Source organism: Humulus lupulus, chromosome X (assembly GCF_963169125.1).
Source record: "Humulus lupulus chromosome X, drHumLupu1.1, whole genome shotgun sequence".
NCBI classification, from domain to species: Eukaryota; Viridiplantae; Streptophyta; class Magnoliopsida; order Rosales; family Cannabaceae; genus Humulus; species Humulus lupulus.
This window is the reverse complement of record NC_084802.1, coordinates 77,662,750-77,684,078: the sequence shown is the minus strand read 5'-3', so window position 1 is coordinate 77,684,078 and position 21,329 is coordinate 77,662,750. Positions and strand designations below refer to the sequence as shown.

The following is a 21,329-nucleotide window of genomic DNA, read 5'->3' as shown; positions in this document are numbered from 1 at the left end:
AACAAATGGGAACCACTTTATGAGAAATTACGGAAGAAACACCTTCCAAGTTTTGAGGAAGGCCCATATCCACTCAGAGTTGAGTAGTGGATGAGCATGATCAATTCCATCCTTCACTTTATGAGGGTGGAAGGCAATGAAAGGGTGGTCTGTGCAACATATATGCTACGGGATGATGCCCAAAGTTTGTAGTAGGTTGCATCCCAAACCCAAAATGTTGTTGCGATGAGTTTGGAATAGTTATGGGAATTGTTCAATGAGAAGTATTACAATGACGCAATCCGAACTATGAAAATGGATGAGTTTATTAATATGGTTCAGGGTAACATAATAGTGGCATAGTATACTCAGAAATTCGACAGGTTGGCCAAGTTTGCCTCTGACTTTGTGCCAACTGATGTGACCAGGAAGGAACGGTGTGTTCGGGGGCCAAACTCCATGATAGCCTGAGATGTCAGAATTATCTCAGTACCTGGGGTTACTACATATGCTCAGGTGGTTAAGAGGGCCCTTAATGAAAAGGGGGCAAAGGATAAGATATGGAGGGAGGATGCCGCAAGTCGCAATGCTTGGAGGGTGGTACCTCTGTTTATCTGGTCTACTAGGGGTGTTGCCCTAGTGATCAGAAGAGGAAGACTACAAATACATTAAGTACCCTCAGTTCATATATGAGATTTTGGGGTACTAAGGGTGGCTGTCAGAGCATAAGTGAGAGTTGTAGGAGTTATCCAGAGTCTGCTCAGTGTAGGCAGCGTCACTTGGGAGAATGTCATGCTAAGGCATGTTTCCTATGTGGATTGGTGGGTCATCTCTGAAAACATTGCCCACAGTTGAAGAAGGAGGAACCGAAGAAGGGAGAAGACATGGTTTCGGCTTGAGTATTTACATTGACATAGACGGAGGCTGAGGTTAGTCCCTCTGTGGTGATAGGTCAGATTTCTAGCGCCGACTCTCAGTATACAGTTTTGATTGATTCTGGTGCTACGCATTCATTTGTTTCTAGTAAGGTGATAAACATACTTTGTAGACCCTGTGATGTGTATGCTGTGGGGTTTGAGATTTTGTTGCCTACTAGAGAATTGGTAGTTTCTAGGAGATTGATTAAATCCTTACCAGTAGAGGTTGATAGTTGAGAGTTGTTTGTGGACCTGATTGAGCTAGATTTAGAGGACTTTGATAAGATACTGGGTATGGATTGGTTAGCTAAGTATGGGGAAGCTGTAGACAGTAAAAGGAGGATGGTAACCTTTAAACTTGAGGGAGAGGACTCATTCGTGTTTGTGGGTGTTGTGAATGGACCTTGCATTCCAATGATTTCAGCATTGAAGGCTAGAGACTTATTGCAAGGAAGTTGCATAGGATTCCAAGCTATTGTGGTCGATACAACTAAGGTTGTACCAATTGGACCAGAGGAAGCCAGATTGGTCTGTACATTTCTAGATTTGTTTGTAGAAGACTTCTCGGGATTGCCACCGCATCGAGAGATTGACCTTTTTATTGAATTGGCACCATGAATGAGTTCGGTATCCAAGGAACTGTACATAATGACACCAACAGAATTAAAGGAATTGAAGGTTCAGTTACAAGAGTTACTTGACTTGAGATTTATCATACCTATTTTCTCATCGTGGGGTGCACCAATGTTGTTTGTTATGAAGAAGGATGGATCGTTGAGGATGTGTATCGACTACTGGGAATTTAACAAGTTAACTATCAAGAATAGGTATCCGCTGCCAAGGATCAGCGACTTATTTGACCAGTTGCAAGGCAAGACAATGTTTTCAAAGATTAATATTCGATCTGATTCTCACCAGATGAGGATCAAAGAGGTGGATATCCCAAAGACAGTCTTTTGCAAGCGGTATGGGCATTATGAATTCTTGGTTATGTCCTTTGGACTAACTAATGCCCCGACAACTTTTATGGGTCTGAAGAACAGGGTGATCAAATATTATTTGGACACGTTCGTGATCGTGTGTTATCAATAATATAAATATTTACTCCCAATCAAAACCAGAACATAAGGATCATCTCTGTTTAGTATTACAAAGGTTGAGGGAGCATAGACTGTATGCCAAGTTCAAGAAGTGTAAGTTTTGGATGCCTCAAGTGACGTTTCTTGGTTACATCATCAGTAAGGATGGGATTATGGTGTATCCGACCAAGATTGAGGTTGTGAGAGATTTTCCAAGGCCAGGGAGTGCTTCAAATATTAGAAGTTTCCTTGGATTGGATGGGTATTATCGACATTCTGTTGAAGGATTCATGGGGATTGTAACGCCCTTGACTGAGCAGACACGTAAGAACTTGAAATTTGTGTGGACCGATAGGTGTGAGAAAAAATTTCAGGAGTTGAAATAGTGGTTCATTACTACACCAGTACTTAGCCTTCCTTCAGACAAGAAAAAAGTTTGTGGTTTAATACTATGCTTTGAGACAAGGATTAGGTTGTATTGTTATGCAGGCTGGGAAAGTAATTGCCTAGCCTCAAGACAGCTGAAGGAGTATGACCAGCGGCACCCAACTCATGATCTAGAACTGGCAGCAGTGGTGTTCGCACTTAAAGTGTGGAGACACTACCTATATCCAGAGAAGTATGAGATATACATTGATGACAAAAGTTTGAAGTACTTCTTCATGCAGAAAGATTTGAACATGAGACAGAGACATTGGTTGGAGCTGGTAAAGGATTATGAATGTGAAATCCTCTGCCATCCAGGAAAGGCCAACATAGTGGCAGACATCTTAGCTGGAGTGGCTAAGGACTTTACTCTCTTTGCGATGGATATGCTGAGGTACAAGGATCGAATATGTGTTCCGATGGATGTGGATATCAAGAGATAAATTTTGGATGAGTCTCATAACACTCCATACTCGTTACATCCAGGCACCATGAACATGTATCAAGATTTGAAATATTTCTATTGATGGCTAGGGATGAAGAGAGATGTGGTTGAATATGTGGCTAAGTGTCTGACTTGGCAGCAAGTTAAAGTAGAACACTAGAGGCCAGCAGGATTACTACAACACTTGAGTATTCCTTAATGGAAATAAGAGGATATAATTATGGAATTTGCGGTTGGGGTGCCTAGAACAATGGGACAACACGACTTGGTATGGGTGATCGTGAATTGATATTCCAAGTTAGCTCCCTTTTTTCCTGTGAGAATGAATTATAATGTGGATTAGTACACTGAGTTATATATGAGGGAGATTGTAAGTCTCTATGGGGCACCAAAGTCTATAGTATCATATCGGGTCCCCACTTTTACTTCCAAGTTATGGGGAGGTATGTAGAAAGCAATGGGTACGAGGTTGAAGTTCAGTATTGCTTATCATCCTCATGCAGATGGATATTTTGAGACGACGATTAAGATATTAGACGATATGCTTCAGGCATGTGTATGAGATTTCAAGGGATCCTGGAGTAAGTATCTTCCCTTGATTGAGTTTTCCTACAACAACAGTTACCAGTCAATGATTAGTGTTGCTCTGTAAGAGATGATGTATGGTAGGAAGTGCAGATAACCCATCCATTTAGATGAAATGGGTCAGAGGAAGTATCTTTTTTTGAAGCAATTCAGAGGACTAGTGAAGCCATTGAGAAGATTAAAGCTCGAATGCTTGCTTCACAGAGTAGATTGAAAACCTACCCAGATCTCAAGCATAGGAGTGTGGAGTTCCAAGTTTCACCGATGAAAGCAGTAAAACGGTTTAGGAAGAAAGGGAAGTTGAACCCTAGGTTTGTTGGACCTTTTGAAATTTTAGAGAGGATTTGGCTGGTAGCTGACATATTAGCTATGCCTCCAGCTTTATCAGGAATTCATTACATGTTTCATGTATCAATGCTTAGGAAGTATGTGTTGCATACAATGCACGTGTTGAGTTATGATACCTTATCATCTGATTGAGAAGCTCGCATTCTGCTTATTCTTGCCTTCGAGAAAAATCAATCCATATTTTTAGTCCCACACCAAACACGTCTTAACCGATCTACCTTTAAGCCAGGTCTTGCAAAAGCCTAAAGCATCGGACATTTGTTGAAATGGGCCATCGAACCCAGTCAGTTCAATATACTATACAAGCCACAGACAACAATAAAGGGCCAGACACTCATTGACTTCGTAGCTGAATGTACTTGGTTCCATGACGAGCCTATGAGGAAACCAGTACAAGAATTGTGGAATCTCTTCATTGACGAGTCATCCAATGAAAACAAATCTGGAGTTGGCATAATCCTAAATACACCTGAAGGACATCACTTCCATATAGCTCTGAGATTCGGTTTTGATGCATCCAACAATGAAGCGTAGTATGAAGCTTTGTTAGCTGGAGTTCGGGTAGAGAAAAAGTTAAAGGAAAAGGAAATTCAAAGTTTTGGTGATTTGCAGCTCATGGTTAATCAAGTCTTAGGAGAATATCAAGCTTGAGGAATCAAAATGGTCGCGTATCTAGCTAAGGTGAAAAGTTAACTGTTAGAGTTTTAATTTGACTCCATCAAATAAGTTCCACGCGAGAAGAATACAAATGCAAATGCTTTAGCTTGTCTCGCCACCACCAAAGAGGCAAACACATTAAATGTTGTCCCTGTGGAAATCATGGACAAACCAAGCATAGATGAAGAGTCGAGAGAGGTCAAAATGTTTTACAAAGGACCGACCTGGATGACTCCAATCATTGAATATCTCACACCCAAAAAACTGCCTGAAGACTGAAAGGATGAGTGAAAACTGCTATACTCCCGAGGTATGTTATGGTCGAGGGAATTCTCTACAGACGAGGTCACTCTATGCCTCTTCTATAAGATGTTTCTTGCCCGAGGAAGTGCAGGCTATCCTTCAAGAAATTCACGAAGGGTATTGTGGAGACCATGCTGGGGGCAAAGCTTGGCCATAAATGTGTTCAAACAGGGTTATTTTTGGACCACATTGAAAAAATGTGATAAGTGCCAACACTTTGCCACCATCGCCCGAGCTGGAACAATGGAGCCCACGATCTCCTTTCCTTGGCCATTTGTTATATGGGGGATTGACCTAATTGGATTGTTGCTAACTGGAAAGGGAGGAGTTTGCTACACAATTGTCGTAGTCAACTATTTACCAAAGTGGGTTGAGACCAAACCGCTAGCAAATACATCCTTGAAGAGAATACTAGACTTTGTGGTAAAAAAAACATAATATGCTGATTTGGACTCCCAAAGAAGATTATGTCGAGCAACATAACTCAATTTGACAGAGACCTATTCACAACTTTCTGCGAGAAATATGACACAATTAAGAACTTCTCTTTAGTTTCATACCCCTCAGACCAATGGGCAGGTCGAGGCAATGCATAAAACCCTTAAGGAAAATCTAAAGAAACAATTAGAGGATGCTAAAGGACTATGGCCCGAGGCTCTGGCAACATACCACAGGCAAAAGATCTTTAACCAGGATCAGAACCATGACCTACTTAAGATAAATAGTGAGATGGGAAGGAACCTTCAAACTAGCTCGGTTAAACAGAGAGATGGTTCCACGAACTTGGAACGCCTTGCATCTCAAAAAGTATTATCGGTAATAGGAAATTTCTGTTAGATTCTATTTAATTCATCTTTCGTAAGGCTTAAGAATAAAAGCCATGTTTTCTATTATTTGGATTTGAATAGTATAAGGTTGCTATGTAATTTAAATGCGGTACAAGAAATTTTCAATTTCTTCTTGTTATTTAGCATGAGTTGATTATGTAAAAGCGATCTAGAATATTTATAAATTCTGATCGCTTGGGGGGGATATAACCCTCGATAGTCTTTGAAATATTCTGCAAACTTAAGATAAATATGCACAACTTAGAATTTGGATATTTGGAAAGTCTACGACTTTTTAAAGCTTGAATTTTCAAAGAAATTCTTATTGCGAACTAAGTTAAGAAAATTCAAAACAAAAATCCTAGAGTCTAACTAGATACAAAATCCCTAGAGCTAAACCATGTGTGATGTCTTAATCTTAGCAGGTATGTGCAAATAGGCGATCAAAACTCTTGGATATAACCAGGTTGACGACTAGAAATTAACTGGTCGAGCTATCAAGCACATGTTTCAATCTAAAAAGCATTTCCTATAACTATGCAAGTGTATAAAAGCTTCAAAAGTTTATAAACACGATAATAATCTATAGAAAAAGGGGGAGTAGAAAGATCGAACATAAGAAATAAAAAAATATAATGAAAGTTGTATAAAGTAAACGAGGATAATTAACCTCGAACAGTGCCCTAAGGAAATTGCCTTGGCCCAAAAGGCATCATTACAAGGGTTGGCAATACCCTTAAACAAAAAAAAATACATATATATATATATAAAAATAAAGAAGAGCCTAAAAACCTTGAGCTCCAACATCAGGCCCTTCAGATGAGACCTCTTCTTCCCCACCATCTCCAACAACTTCGAAAGTTGTGTCAACCATTTTTGCAGGATCCTTCGCCAAATTATCATGAAATGTGGGGAGGTAGCACACCCAGACTTCGGCATCAAGGAACAAGAAATCCTCTTCCCGATTGTCCGCCCAGAATCGGTAGAACATCTACTCAAAGGAGCTCTCAATCTGGTCTCGTGGCCCTTCACTTGAAGCTCAAGCTTCTTGATCCATGCAACATCCTACTTGACTTTGGATTGGGTTTTCTCCTCGACCTCCGAAATCTTCTGCTTAAGGTCCTCGACCTCCTTCAGAATATGATCGCAGCTTTGGATCACCTCCAAAGCTTGTGCCTTGGCAATCTTTTCATTGTTCTGGGAGGTTTCCACCTTAGCTCGGATCTGAGCCATGCAAGACTGCAACCAATAATTGAAGAAGGGTCAGCTTGAAAAAACACGGAACTAAAGAAGGAGGATAAGGATAACACTTAAGTTTAGAGTCATCCCCAACTTAGAGTTGAGGGCGGTGGCCGAGGGTCTCGCATCTATGGCCTGCAACTCTTCGGTGCTTACTGAGTTGGAATGCCTCGTCATGTTGCTCACGATCTCCTGGAGCGAATCACACAGGGGTTCTGGATGGACCTGGGATCGTAGTAGTTGGGGGTGTGGCTTGGATGACGTGCAATATTTACGAAGGATCACGAGGAGCTAGAGAAAGGGCATCTAGGCTCGTAATCACGGAAGGCTGGAGTTACTTCTAGGCGAAACTGGTTCCCTTGGTCTTGGTTGGAGAACCAGTAGCAGTCCCAGTTCCAGATTGGTTTCCTTCAAAACTCTCGCTCTCTTGATGGGAAGGCGAGTGGCGAAGATGTCATTGAGCTTCATGTCTTCTTCTGCAAGGATGAACATAAAAGTTAGAATAGAATTTTATAATTCAAACTGTGTAAACAACAAAAAGTAACAAACTAAGAACCCTACCCTCTGAACTAGAGGAGGAAACTACTATGTTCAGTTCCAGATTATGGACCAGGCTTGATATAACCTCTAACTCTTGGATTATTGGAGGAGGGGGAGATTCTAGCATTAGAGCTTCATGGGACCTACTGGGTTTTGGCTCCTCATCTAGACTAGGCTCATACTCAGCTGCCTAATACCCGTGATAGAGGAACCATGGTGCAAGGAATGCCATAACAAGAGGTTTGTACCATAGTGTTAAAAAATGGTAGACTTAAAATGTAAAGTGTTATCTACTACTATGGTATATTTAGGGTAGACTAAATCATGACGAACAACCAATTGGTCAACACACTGATGTAAAGTCACATTCAGGTCAGGATTTATAATATGAGGAGAAACTAGTACAAATCCTCGACATTAAGGATAAAGTCTTACGGAACAAGACTATCTCTTTAGTGAAAGTTTTATGGTGGAACAACAAGGTAGAGAAAACGACTTGGGAACTAGAGTTTGATTTGCTGGACTAGTATCACGAGTTGTTCAGGTAAATTTCAAGGATGAAATTTCTATTACGAGGGGATAGTTGTAGCGTCCCAAAAGTCTGAATAAGGTTTAATACCTTAATTAGCATGTCGGGAGGGCACAAGTGGGATTTATGTGAATTATATTATTATATAATTGAGTATGCAAGATTATGTTTATTAAATGTGTTTAAAGACTTGCTTTTGTTAGAAAGGGACATCTTCGTAATTTTGACCTGTTGAGGGTATGATTGTATTTATTATGTGTATGTGCATTAAGACCACACAATTATGTGGATATACATGATTTTTTGCATGAGTGGAACCTTTCGAACAGTTTTAGAAAAAAAGTCACAATAGGGAAAAATGCTAGGCTTGGGTCGAACCTAGGGGTATTTTGGGAATTTTTAATATTTTGAGAGTATTGGTAAAACAAAATTAGTTGGTAGCATAATTATGTTTGGTGGATAAATTGGAGATTAGCGAGTAAATTAAATTGTTGGTTAGTGGGACGATTAGTGGTTGTAGTCAAATTATTAAATTTCCCCCTTGAGGTTAGTTAGCTAGGCTATTGGGAGGAAGCACAATATGGTCTTTCGACCATGAGGATAGAGAAATCTGATAAATGATGGAAGCTACTCGTCTTACATGTTCAAAGCCTTTCCTCTCTTTTTCTAACTTGTTCTTCTTCTTCAAACTCAACAGAATTGCCAAAGCATCTAAGGCTAGGAAAAAGTTTGTTAATTTTTGAGGATTCTAGAGGGATTTAAGCTTTCAAGGAGGAGTTTACAGCTACTGGAAATTCATTTTTACCATTGGAAACTAGAATCAAAGCTAAGGTATGTGTTCTTCTTGATGTTCTTTAATTGTTCTTGAAAGATTTGGGGGTTTTCTAAAATTTTGAAATTTATGCTTTTAGGCTGTTTAAATGGGTGGATTAAGGATGTAAACAAGTTTATAAACTACATTGGAACTCTAATTTCCATTAATTTTTATGAATTGGAGTTGAATTCTCAAATTGGGGAAAATTAAGGGGTATTTTACCTAAATGGTAGAATTTGGTTTGGGGATTGTAATTGAGTATTTCATTGTAGTTTTTAGGTGTTGTGAGAGGTTTGTGGCAGTTTTGGAGTGCAATTCTGGTATGATTGCTGGTGCGAGGCGATTTTGGGTCGTTTTGGTTTGATGAAAATCGTAGGAAAAATTTAATTTCTGTGTTCGCATTTGGCAATCTAGGCCACTAGTGCCCTGCGCCTAACGTCTGGCGCGACTGCGCTAGTGCCCCATTAAGCCAAAACTTTCTGAGGGTGCGACCGCGCCCGGGGAATGACGCTACCGTGTGAGGTTCCCTGAAGCCCTATTTTTATGAATTTTGTGAGTTTGGCTCGGGGTTTTCTAAGATTCGATATGGGGGCCACCATGGGGCTCAGGGAATGATTTCATATCCCTATTGAATGGAATTAGAGGTCCTGAGAGCTAGGTTTTGGTACTTGAGACCACATTTGGATTTAGTTCCTAATGAGCGTATGATTAATGTTGTGACTAGGGTTTCCGAGAGCCTCGAGAGAGCATCGCGCTCGAGGTCATCTTGATTCTCGCATTGGACTCAAGGTAAGAAAACTACTATATGCACATAGAGTAGGTCATTGGCCCCGATAGTGACAAGAAAACGATTATGACAGCATATTTGGACATTTAGCTAAGGTTATGTACCCTTGTCTTGTATCCATGTTTGTTGCATCTTATTGCATTATAATTATTTGTGATTGATCAACATTGGCCATTGTAATGCCTTACAGCCTTAGAGCCATTACTAAGTGAGTTTAAAACGTGCAATTAACTTTCTAATTGAGGTTTTAAGACAAAAGTGTAATTAAACCATAATAAGAGTCATAAACTTTGAAAATAATTCCATTTACTAAAAATCATAAAGCGTTTAGCATTTGGGATCCCAAAATACTGTTTAGAAATATTTACAACTCAAAAATATAACTAAAGTCGGCTAAACGAAAAAATCTAGATTTAGTACAATCATTTCCCAAAACACCCCTGGCCATGGCAACTAGGCAGGTCAAACATGTACGCGCCGCCTCACGCTATTCGTACTCATGGTCGGTCGACTTTCCCCTTGCCCTTACCTGCACCATAGATCACTCATGAGCCGAAGCCTAGCAAGAAAACCCTCACAAGCAGATAACATATGCATATTACACACTTAACATATAAAGAAGCCATCACTAGGCTAAACACATACGACCATGTCGTCCCAAGCGCTTTACCAAGCCCTGGGTTCACGGTCCACACCATAAGGATATCCCAGGTATCCTATAGGGTCTCGCCCTGGAAACTCGCACTCTGTGTGCTAAACGCTATTCCTGGCCCCTTGCCGATCTCGGCCTTCGCCGTTCCCGGCTCTTGCCATTCTCGGCCTTCGCCGTCCCCGGCCCTCGCCGTTCATTCACATATATGCACACATAGCATAATTAGACATATACTTAAACACGAATAAACTCAATCAAAAGGGCTACGCCCTGCAACACAATCACATATAGGGTCGTGCCCTGCAACACAAGCTCTACAGGTACAACAGTTTTCTTACCTGTGTCCCGAGTTTTCCAAGCACCAATGTCCCAAGCACAGTCGCCTAGTCCGAGCCTTGCCGAAACCCTTGTCACAACGCACCAACAATATCCATCTATCAAGTTCTAATCCATTAAATAGCTTTGGGTCATAACTCTAGTCTCCGGGACCTTGAATTCCATCAATCCAGGTGATAAAATCCATCCCGAGCCTTAACCTTTGAATTCCCATGCCTAAAACCTCTTAAAAGCCCAAAAATGGACTAAGAGCCAGGGCCCCATGAGGCCATGCCGCGGCACGCCCCCAACCAGAGAGCAACCCCAAAATAGGGCAGGCGCATCGTGGCCCAAGCTAGAGCATGCCGCGACCTGCCCTTCTTCCTGGCCACCAATATGCTTCAGAGGGTCGTGGCTCAGCAAGAACAATGTCGCGGCCCAACCCTTCGAACCCAGAAAAATTCTCCATTTTTTCCACGAAAACCCATTCAATTAACCCCAAAGTCAACCCAACAACTCAAGCTAATCATCAAAGAAGTTATACCATGAACTCAATAACAAAACCTAACAATAATTCTAGCTCAAAACCTCATCAAACTCATAGATGATCCCTCACCCAACACACATGCAATACTCTAAAATTTCAACAGAAAACCAGCTGCAATTAAACACAGCTTAACACATTTAAAAGCTTACCTTGAGCAGAAATGAGTCCCAGAATGAGGTCCTTAACCTCCAAGCTTCTAGCTCCCAAAATCCAAGCTCTAAATCCTTAATCTTTGGTTAGTTCCACCAAATCTCACTAAGCTTCCAAGAGAGAAAAGAGAAACTGAGTTTTGGAGAGAGCAAGGGTCGATTTAGAGAATTCTGAGTGTTTCCTTTGTTTTGTTTTATTTAACTTAGTCTTTAAGGTTACCTCAAGGGCTTGGGGTACCAAAAACGTCCCCAAGGGAAAAATGATAAATTTCCCCCATATTCCCTCCTAAACATTCTAACCTCAAATATATCTCCAAATATTTATTTCCATAACCCGATAACCTCATAAACGTCTAATACCTGAAATACCCCTCGACTCGCCCCGAGTCGGATTTTCGACCCCGTTGTGACTTTCTAGCTAACCGCTCCCTAGGACTGCCGCGGATCGTGCAACACATATATATCACAAGTATATCACAATTATTACAATTATCACATTTATGCCCTCAACGGGCTAAAATTACAAACATGCTCCTAATAACCAAACGGGGCCTACATGCATATTTAATCCACCTAAACATGCATCACTAATCATATATTCACACAAATTCACATATTATAACAATAATTCAATTATTGCCCTCCAGGCACGCTAATCAAGGCTCTAAGCCTTATTAGCAAATTTGGGTCGTTATAGCCATATTCGATGATAATCATTCAAAATGTAGGTCGTGATGTCAGGGACACTATGGGAGTGTTATACACACTCGCTCGACATAGGCCGTAACCTTGGAGCTCAAGTGATGCGCCTCCCTCAGCATAGGTCGTGTAAATTATTTATATGTTGAAACGAGCTTGTCCGAAGCATGCAATTTATTGTTTATGTTTAATTGGATATTTATTATACCGTGTTGGGTTTTCTTGCTGGGTCTTGGCTCATGGATGCTCTAGGGTTCAGGTAAGGGCAAGGGGAAAATAGACCAGCCATGAGTTGGAGGGCTTTGGTGTAACGACCCAAAATCACTATCAAGGCTTAAGGCCTTGATTAGTGTGCCTGGAGGGCATAATTGGTTTATATGTATGTTTAATTGGTTAAATGCATGATTATGTGGCATGCGTGATTAATATGATTATATGGATATATTATATGCATGTTTATAAGTATTAAATATGCATGTAGGCCTTTATAGCTTATAAGGGCATATTTGTAATGTTGGCCTACTGAGGGCATAAATGTGATTATATGTGATAAATTGTTGAGACCACATTATTATGTGGATATATTTGCAATATATGGCTCGAGACGGTCACTACACAAAATATGTCTTTCCACAACACATAAATATAAGACTATTTAAAAGTATTATAATATATTAAATTAAATTGAAAAAGAGGTGGCACTTTTGGGAGAAATCCCGCCCAAGTAATTCAAGAGGCGAAAACTCTTTTTCTTTGTGCTATTTTGGAATTAGAAAATAATATATCTACTAATGCTTTTTTTTTTCCTGGAATCAATATTTTCTCTCTCTGTCTATCTCTCTCTCTCTCTATCTCTCTCGTATTCTTCCCCATCTATCAACTATCATCATTTTGAGTTGATATATTATTTTATTTTTATATAAATCAATAAAATAATTGGGGCTTATTCGACCTCATACCATGTGATCTTTTTTTTTTTTTTTTATTTCTTGATTAACCTTGTATTGACTACTACTATGGCGTGAGACCCCCTTCCCTTCCCTGAGACCCCCTTCCTTTCAAAATCGACTACTGTGGTGTGAGACCCCATTCCCTTCCCTGAGCTGTTCTTCACCATGAAACCCAATCTACTGTTGAAATTTTTGGATCCACAACTTCATCGAAGAGAATGAAATTATTGACCCTCAGTAAATGAAATCCCTCTCCCAGCGCTAGATTGGCTCCAAATTAATTTATTTGTGGAAAATAAAAAATCTTCAACCTGGGTGGCGATTTGGAAGCAGATTCTAGCCGTGTGTTGTCGATTTGGAAGCAGCTTTATGTGGTATTTATTGTTAGTTTTCGTATTAGATTAATCTCATATATTTTGTTGGAATTTAGGTTGTTAATTATGATTGTGCTCGACCTAAAATTGGGAGATAATTTTTTTTGTAAATTTATCTATATCGATGTGGTTGTTTGGTTGGGGGTGTGATGATTGTTGTGATTGAATGTGGTTCATACTTTTAATGTTGAATTCCATATATAGTTGGTTTAATTTTTGTAATAGTTTCTACTTTCTAGATGCTGCAATAAATCATTTCAATTATTAAGTATGATTGCTTTGATGCTTATGCATATGTAATTTGATTTACATAAATGTACTGACTGTATCAATTTAATAAATAGACTATTAGTTCAACGAGATTTACACAAACTGTAAATTAATTGGAAAGAATCACTTTGTCAATAGGAAAGTTAATAAATTATTCTGTGTATGGCAGAGAATAAGTTTAATTATAGTGCAAAATATCATTTTCTTTTTTCTCTATCCATGTTCCTTCTCCTGCATTTGTCTCTTTCCTTGAGGCACTCTCTCTTTGTGTTGGGTAAGTCATCTCCCTCATTTATTATTTTGTTCATTATTGTCATGTATTTGTTAAAAATAAGGGTTTTATGTTTTTCACTTCTTGTTCAAACTTTAATACAAGACTCTAGGTTTCCTCTAATCTCCATCACTCTAGATTCTATAGAGGTTAAAGAGATTGTGTTTCTCTTGTTGTTTGCCTTAATTAAACCCTAGTTACTTTAATTTGGTCTCTTCTTGTTTGCCTTTGTTTCTATTTGGCTGTTATGGTCTTTCTCATTCTTTTAAGCTTTATTTCTCTAATTTTTTACCTGAATATGGTGGCTAGTTTTTTTTTTCTTTTTGTCACTTCTAGGTTTTTGGTTGTTTTCCTTGGTTTGTGGTTGGTGGGTGTTACTGTTGATGCTTACCATATCAGTGAGGTTGCACCGAAGGTTCTACTTTTCTCAATCTTGATTGTAGTTATTGCATTTTTTTATTGGAATGTCTAGCTAATATTTTTATTTATTTATTATGTTGCAGAGGTAAATGAGTTAGGATCTCTTCAAGCTTGCATAGTTATTTCACAATGATCCAAGTTATAATTATAATTTATTATGAAGATAAGGTTCTTAGCATTAATTATTGGATATTGCTGGTTGTATTAATTTCTTTATATTTGGTGTGCTTAATTTGGCTATTAGTTTCTTTCTTGATAAAAGCAAAATACTATATATTTAGTTATAAATTTATAATGCATATCTTATTTTATGGAAAGTTAATTCCATAGTTAACTAGAGAAATGGATTGGTGACTTGAAAAACAGAGCATGTTTATTCTTCTTCATTCTTCATTTATCTATTGAAGTGTGAATACAGTGTATATATATAAGGGAAAATAACTTAAAGGCATTTTTAATAATGGCCAAATTAATTGAAGGCACACATACATGCTTCTTGTTCTCGATAGCTTATTGGCTTAGATAAAGTAAATTGTACATAATAATATAGAGCATAACAGAGTATATCCATATGAGATGAGCATTTTATATTATTGCAATAACATGGCCTATATTACTACTTGTTAATGAATGTGGCCCCACCACTCACAACTACAAATGTATATAGATAAAACTATAAACATATTTTCTTTGGACGGTGGAAGAGGTTTTCGATGTTTTGATTGTTGCAAGTGGTCATTACTCTATCTCTTTCTCTCTTTTTCTTTTGTTTTCTTTTAAAATTAGCAGGACTCAAGAAAAATTGATTTTTGAAATCAGAAAAGATTTATATGTATGCATATATGCTATTGGTTGCTTCTGTTGGCTACAATGAGAGATTGCTTCCTTCTTTTGTGTGTGTATATATATTATATAATTTAGTAATTTTTTTTTTTGCTTGGAAATATTGTTTAGTGTTGATTAGGTATGGCACCACACTACTTTTTCTTTTCACAAGGAATGGAAGCACACCTAGTATCCTTGATTAATTATTTTTTGTTTGTTTGTACTAATCTTGATATTACTATATGATGTTTACATATGTGTATTTAATAAATGGTTCATGTAATCAAGATCACTAGTATCACATTAATTGTCTAAGTTCTCATTCAACCCAAATATTAATTTATTACTACATTAAAAAAAGAATATAAAACATTAGCTGAATTTTTGCTTTTCTAAATCAAACTTTTAGTCATTTCAAAAGAAAAAAAAATCGTAGTCTTTTTTTAAGAACTTAGTGTAGGCTCATCTAGTAATTTTTTTTTGTGTCATTATTATTTGCTTCAACAACTCTATTATTGTTACTGGTTTCTATTATTTCTCTTACAAGAACACGTATAAACATAGACTACGAAAGAAACATAGTTATTCATATACAATTTGAGGTTTATTTCCTTATTTTAGTATTGATTTATATATGTTTATATTTATTTTATCTTATTTTTATCAAGAGATCAAAAGCGAAAACCCACCACTCAATCAACCCCACCACCAACCAAAACAAAAACCATAGCTAATAAATCGACCCCAAAAGCCACCAAACACTACACCATAGCCATTATGCAAGTTTGGTTTGTTTTCATTAAGCAAAAAATTCCTAAATGGAAAACAAAATTTATATTAGTGCCCATCAAAAGCTACGGATAGATCCAACTAAGTCTTATAACTTCCATGCCTAGTTAGTTACCTCATTTGCTAGTTAATTTCATATTGAAGAATAAGTTGAACAACTCTAAATTAATACATGCATGAACCTTGTTTTTTAGTTCTCTCAAATTTTACATCCTTGAAAGAATGGGAAGATGCTAGTTTGTTTAAAATGAACATTAAGTTAGGTGATTAATTTTCCTCATCTTGTGTATTTATCTGGTATTTCTATTTTTGCATCAAATAGTCTTGTAAACAAATTTAAAAATCAATATTTATTTGTCCTTATCTTAGTTTGAGTATAATATATTTTTGTGTCATATAGGCTATGTCTATTTAATGCCTTTTAGATTTATGTTTGTGTTTATATTCAAATTTCTTTCAATAGTTGGAAGTACTGGCTACACTAAGGACATCATAATATCTTTGTTACAATGCCTCTAAGAAGATTGTATAAAGAAATATCAAATTTGTTGCTTGTGTTGTGTACCAAAAGTAAAATATTTCTTGCTCAAGATGTGATATTTTTCACCAATGTGTACGTTGTGTATGTGACATCATGAATATTTAACTTGTTGACTTACATTGTTTATGAATATTTTGCTAAAGAAATTTATCAAATTCATAATGAAATTTTCTCAAAGATGTATGTTTATTTTATTATTGGATTCTATGTTTTTTTTTGGAGATTTTTTGCTTCATTTGTTATGTAACCTAATTATACATATATTTTGAGACATATAGCCATAAATGTAGCCTATTAATTTTATTAATAAAACTAGTGCATCATGTATTTTTATGTTGTTGAACAGAACAAGTCTTTGCAAACAACTTATATTTCACTTTATTTCATTTCATGGTGAAGAGATCCAATTTATATGTAAATACCTCTTGGAGAAGACCTCTTGTATCTTATTATGCCCAGCTCACCCATAAGAATTTGTATAGGATTTATATATTAAATGACATAAGTTCATCTTCTAATAAGACATGGATTAGTTAGATCTCAAGATATGTCATTCGTAATGTGAAAATTGGACCTTTTATTTGGTTAATGGTCTTGAAAAATGATTTGTACTTTTACTTTTTCTTTTTTGATAGAGCATTTGTAGAGAATAATTTCCATGATTTGAAAGTTGATATTTAGTATTATGGTATGTATTTTATAATACTGTCTCTTGTAACTTTTTATATAGGTTTTGGTGGGGAGGCTTTTGGAAGGTATGGAATTTATTTATTTAGTTTTTTTTCCCCTTATCTTGTCTCATTAGTTCTCAGGCAAACATCCATTAAGCCTTTTAAAATTGTTCATGGATTAGCAAATAATTCATTTGTAAGGTGCATACTGCATAGCTAGACTTTACAAGTGTATACTATAGACATTCGTTTTGCATTAAAAAAGAGCATTACAGAACTTTTTATGATCTGTTGTTGGTTGTGGCTTTTTTGCTGTTGTGGATATACTTGGATCTCCATTGCCCTTGTTTTTTATGCACTACCATTCTAACTTTGGCCCTTTTAACTTTCAAGTGTTTCATTTTACCATTCTAATCATGTTTTGGCCCCTTATTTTATTGTTGACAAAAAAAATTAGGTCTCGGGTAGTAAAACCATACATTTGAAGGTCTTGAGACCAAAATGAGATTCTAATTCTACAGTTTGAGGGCCAAATAAATACTCTCTTCAAAAAAATGTAAAGTGAAGGAGTTAAATAGTGTAATTTAAAGATGATGACAAAAGTTGAATTGGTAAATTGTAGTGGAATTAGTGAAAATTCATATTTTTGTCATACTTACAGTATAATAAAAGGCCATGTGACCTTTGTCAAAAAAAAAGTATGATAAAAGGTAAATAATAATATTAAATTTTGATTATGTAGCCTTCAAAATATGATTTATGCACTTACAATTAGGCTCATATTTCAAAACACATTTACTTATCTTGTGATATGAAATTTTAAATCTATGGTCACCAGTGTGTGAGCCTCTCAAAGGTAGGAATGCGATGTGAATTTTGTGTAGTGTATTAAGCTCATTCATTATTGAGAGGATGTTTTTCTTTTAATAAATAAAAAAGGGTACGATGAGACCACTTGTTTTTGTTTCATTTTTTTTTTTTGCGTCTTGAAGATTCAGTACTTTGTAATGGTGTCTGTGTTGCTAAAGTTTAAGCATCATGTTTTCTAATATTCTATTTTTTTTTGTTCACTTTATAACTTGTAGATTGGCAATGATATTTCTCAATTTGTGGGGCCTCTTATCTTGAATCAACTTCTACAGGTTGGTTGGTTCTCCTTTCTTTAAATCAGTACCTTGCAAGAGATGTGTCCTAAATGCTTCAGGTTTTTCATTTTATTTTTAGTTCTGAGATGCTTCTTGTTATTGTGACATCTGCTTGTTCATGGTGGGGAGAATAGGGTAATCATAAGTTTTTAATTCTTATTTATAATTCCAAAATTCCGTAATTAAATCATTGCTGCATTGTTGTTATTGTGATTATTTATTTTTCTGAGGGGAAGAGGTTTTGTATATACTACTGTATGCGTGATCTGGTTAGAAAGGAAGAAGATGATTTTTGACAACTTCAGGATGAAATCTTTTAATGGAAACCTTTATTTGGGAAGTAAAAGTATTAATATTAGATTCTGTGACTAACTACTTAGAGATTACATGCTCCTTATACTTTTCTTTAATACTATTTTTTTGCATTATCTTATGATATCTGCTTTTGCATGGCCATGACACTAAATAATAAATAACAGAGTAGACTGGAAGTTTCTGTAGTTGGAATAGTTGAGAATATCATAACAACTTTCACTATTTTATTTCTTGCAATTTTTATTAATGAAACTAGATTAATTTGAACACTACAGACCTACAAGATGTGTATCTTATCTTTTTTAATGATTATATGATAGAGCTTGGCACAATTGCAACATCTAGAGCTGACACTAAGGCAACTGATTTAGTTATTTGGTTTGCCAGCTTCTCATATTTATTTGATACTCTACAGGTTTTGGTGATGGTAGTGTCTATGTTTGGACCATTAGAAGTGGGAAAGAAGTAATTCTAAATCATTTGTTAATAATTTACTAATCTTGCATCTGTATATACATAATATATGTACTTATTATATTTTTTTGTTTAAATGATAATTTGATTGACATATTTTACCATTTAGACTAATGTTTGTTGCATAGTAATTTTAGTATTTCATTTATAAATTCACTACAAATTACTCTTGTAATTGGTTTGCTGATGTTTAATTTTATTTTAGTTAACTATTTTATATTGATTAGTTGTCATTGTATTTATTGATATAATTGCAAACACTATATTATTGTGTAATTCAGTGGTTGTTTTTTTTCTTCAAGATTTGTTATTGTTTCACTACAAACAAAAATGGCCTAAGTTTGTCAGGTATGAAAGCCCTTGTGTTGTTTTTGTTTCTTCTGACATCACTTATTCAATGAAAGGACAATGTCTTTGTTAAGTCAAACAAGAAATCTAAGTTTCCAATTCTTAAAGAAGGTTTTGAGGTACCTTGTTCTGTATCTATTTCACACTAGTTTCTTTTGATGATTCTAGCTTTATTCATATCTTGAAATTTAATTCATAATTATTGTAAAGAGAGTTTGTGCAAGTAACTAAATGTTTGTCCTAATGTGTGTGTCATCGTCTCTAGTTTTTTTCTTTTAGTTGTCATATTTGTGAGGTTTTATTTGTGTAAATCTAATACATTACAGTAGAGAATTTACAATTATTCTTTTCTTTTGGTTAGCCTTTTGAATGCCCCTGTTTTCTTATTTGAGAGGCATTACATTTTTAGTTCAATTTATTGAATGTTGTAGACATTAACTTATAAGTGTAGATTGAAAACCAAATTTTCCTGGTTTGTCAGTTGTGATCTCAGTTAAAGATCTTTTTTTTTTTTTTTTTTTTTTTTGTAGTCAACTTTGTATGCATTTATATATTTTCCTTTCTCTTCTTTGATTCCTTAGGACTTAATTATCATATTTTTAATTTGCAATATATATATATATCAACTTTAAACTCCTCTTCGCCTAGAAAAATATTGCTATAACATTATTTTTACGAGAGATTAGATTGATTATGATTCAAGTTTTTTTTTTGAAGTGCAGGGTAATGAGAGGGAATGGGAAATTGGTATTCAATCATAAAGTGTACAACCAGACCCAAAATGTGCTTCCTATAAACAACTGAAGTTATAGAGAGAGAACAAGTCATAAATTTACATTGAGAAAAATTAGTATGTATCATATATTTTAGATGCAAACCTTTGGTTTCATATCTTTTTTTCCCTTACTTTTTTGGCTAGTGAGTATAAATATGATCTCAAAAATAATTCTTATCAATCAATCAAATATTATCAATTTGATTATTATCAATCAATTCTAAATAATTGTTCATGAATGTTTTTACTTAAAAATTGTTTGTATGGGCCAAATATTGTATTATATGTTAATAGTTATGAGGTTGTCTTTTTGGAGTTTCTAAAAGGCAAAGTTCCAATTGATTACGTATTTAGTTGTGCTTAGCATTTCCATTTTAAAATTCAACATTTGTAATATTATTCAATTAATTAATAAGAGTTGTTTTCATTTTCTTTTGTCTAACTCTTTTTTAATATTAGTAAAAATAAACTTATTAAATGCATATTAAAATAATAATTGTTAAAGTTAGAGACATGTCTTAAGTATATTAAATGAAGAGGGTTTGAATTAAAGCAATAAAAAATAATTATAATGTACAATTTTATATAATAATAATTCAAGCTTATCCAAATATTAGAATAATACAAAAAATGTGGTATTGTATCTTTTACAATAACACTTGTTTATAAGCATAAAATTATGTTATACAAACTATTTTCTATAATCCAAAAGTGTGTTATTATAAAGTGTATCATAACACTACTTTATAAGTACAAAAAAGTGTTATATAATCTATTTATAAATAGCATAATGAAATACTTATCTACTATTAAAATAACACAACAAAAGTGTTATCATAGGCTATACCATAACACATGTCTAACTATGGAAAAGTGTTATGCAAAGTGCTCCGACCTACTATAACACTGCTTTCCTTAACCATCAAAAAGTGTTATGGTATATATTTGATAATACTTTTTCGGTCTTATTGAAAGTATTTTTTCTTGTAGTGGGTCCTAGTGAGCGGATTAGCGAAAAGTCACAACGGGGTTTAATACTCGGCTTGGGGGAGCCTAGGGGTATTTTTGGGAATTTAGAGAATATTTTGGGAATTAATAGATATTCAGTGAATAATTGGTAATTATTTGGAATGATGGGATTAATGGGAAAATATTAGGAACACTTGAGGAATTAGCGGGAACTGGGAGTGGAATGACTATTCTATCACTAGAGATCACCTGAGGACCAATGAACTTAGAAGGGCAAAAAGGTCTTTTGGCTTCGAAATTAAGAGATATACTTAGAGGAGTAGAAGTAACCAGAACAAAAGGAAAGCTACTCAAA

At 35.7% G+C, this 21,329-nt stretch overlaps 1 long non-coding RNA gene across 1 annotated transcript; it reads left to right on the top strand.

Annotated features, from left to right (window-relative positions):
- The first annotated feature begins 13,032 nt into the window (after positions 1 to 13,032).
- LOC133805051 (uncharacterized) lies at positions 13,033 to 18,837 on the top strand. The gene is made up of 3 exons (XR_009878811.1): positions 13,033 to 13,161; positions 18,034 to 18,090; positions 18,824 to 18,837. It is a non-coding gene; the product is annotated as an uncharacterized LOC133805051 (long non-coding RNA).
- The last annotated feature ends 2,492 nt before the right edge of the window (positions 18,838 to 21,329 follow it).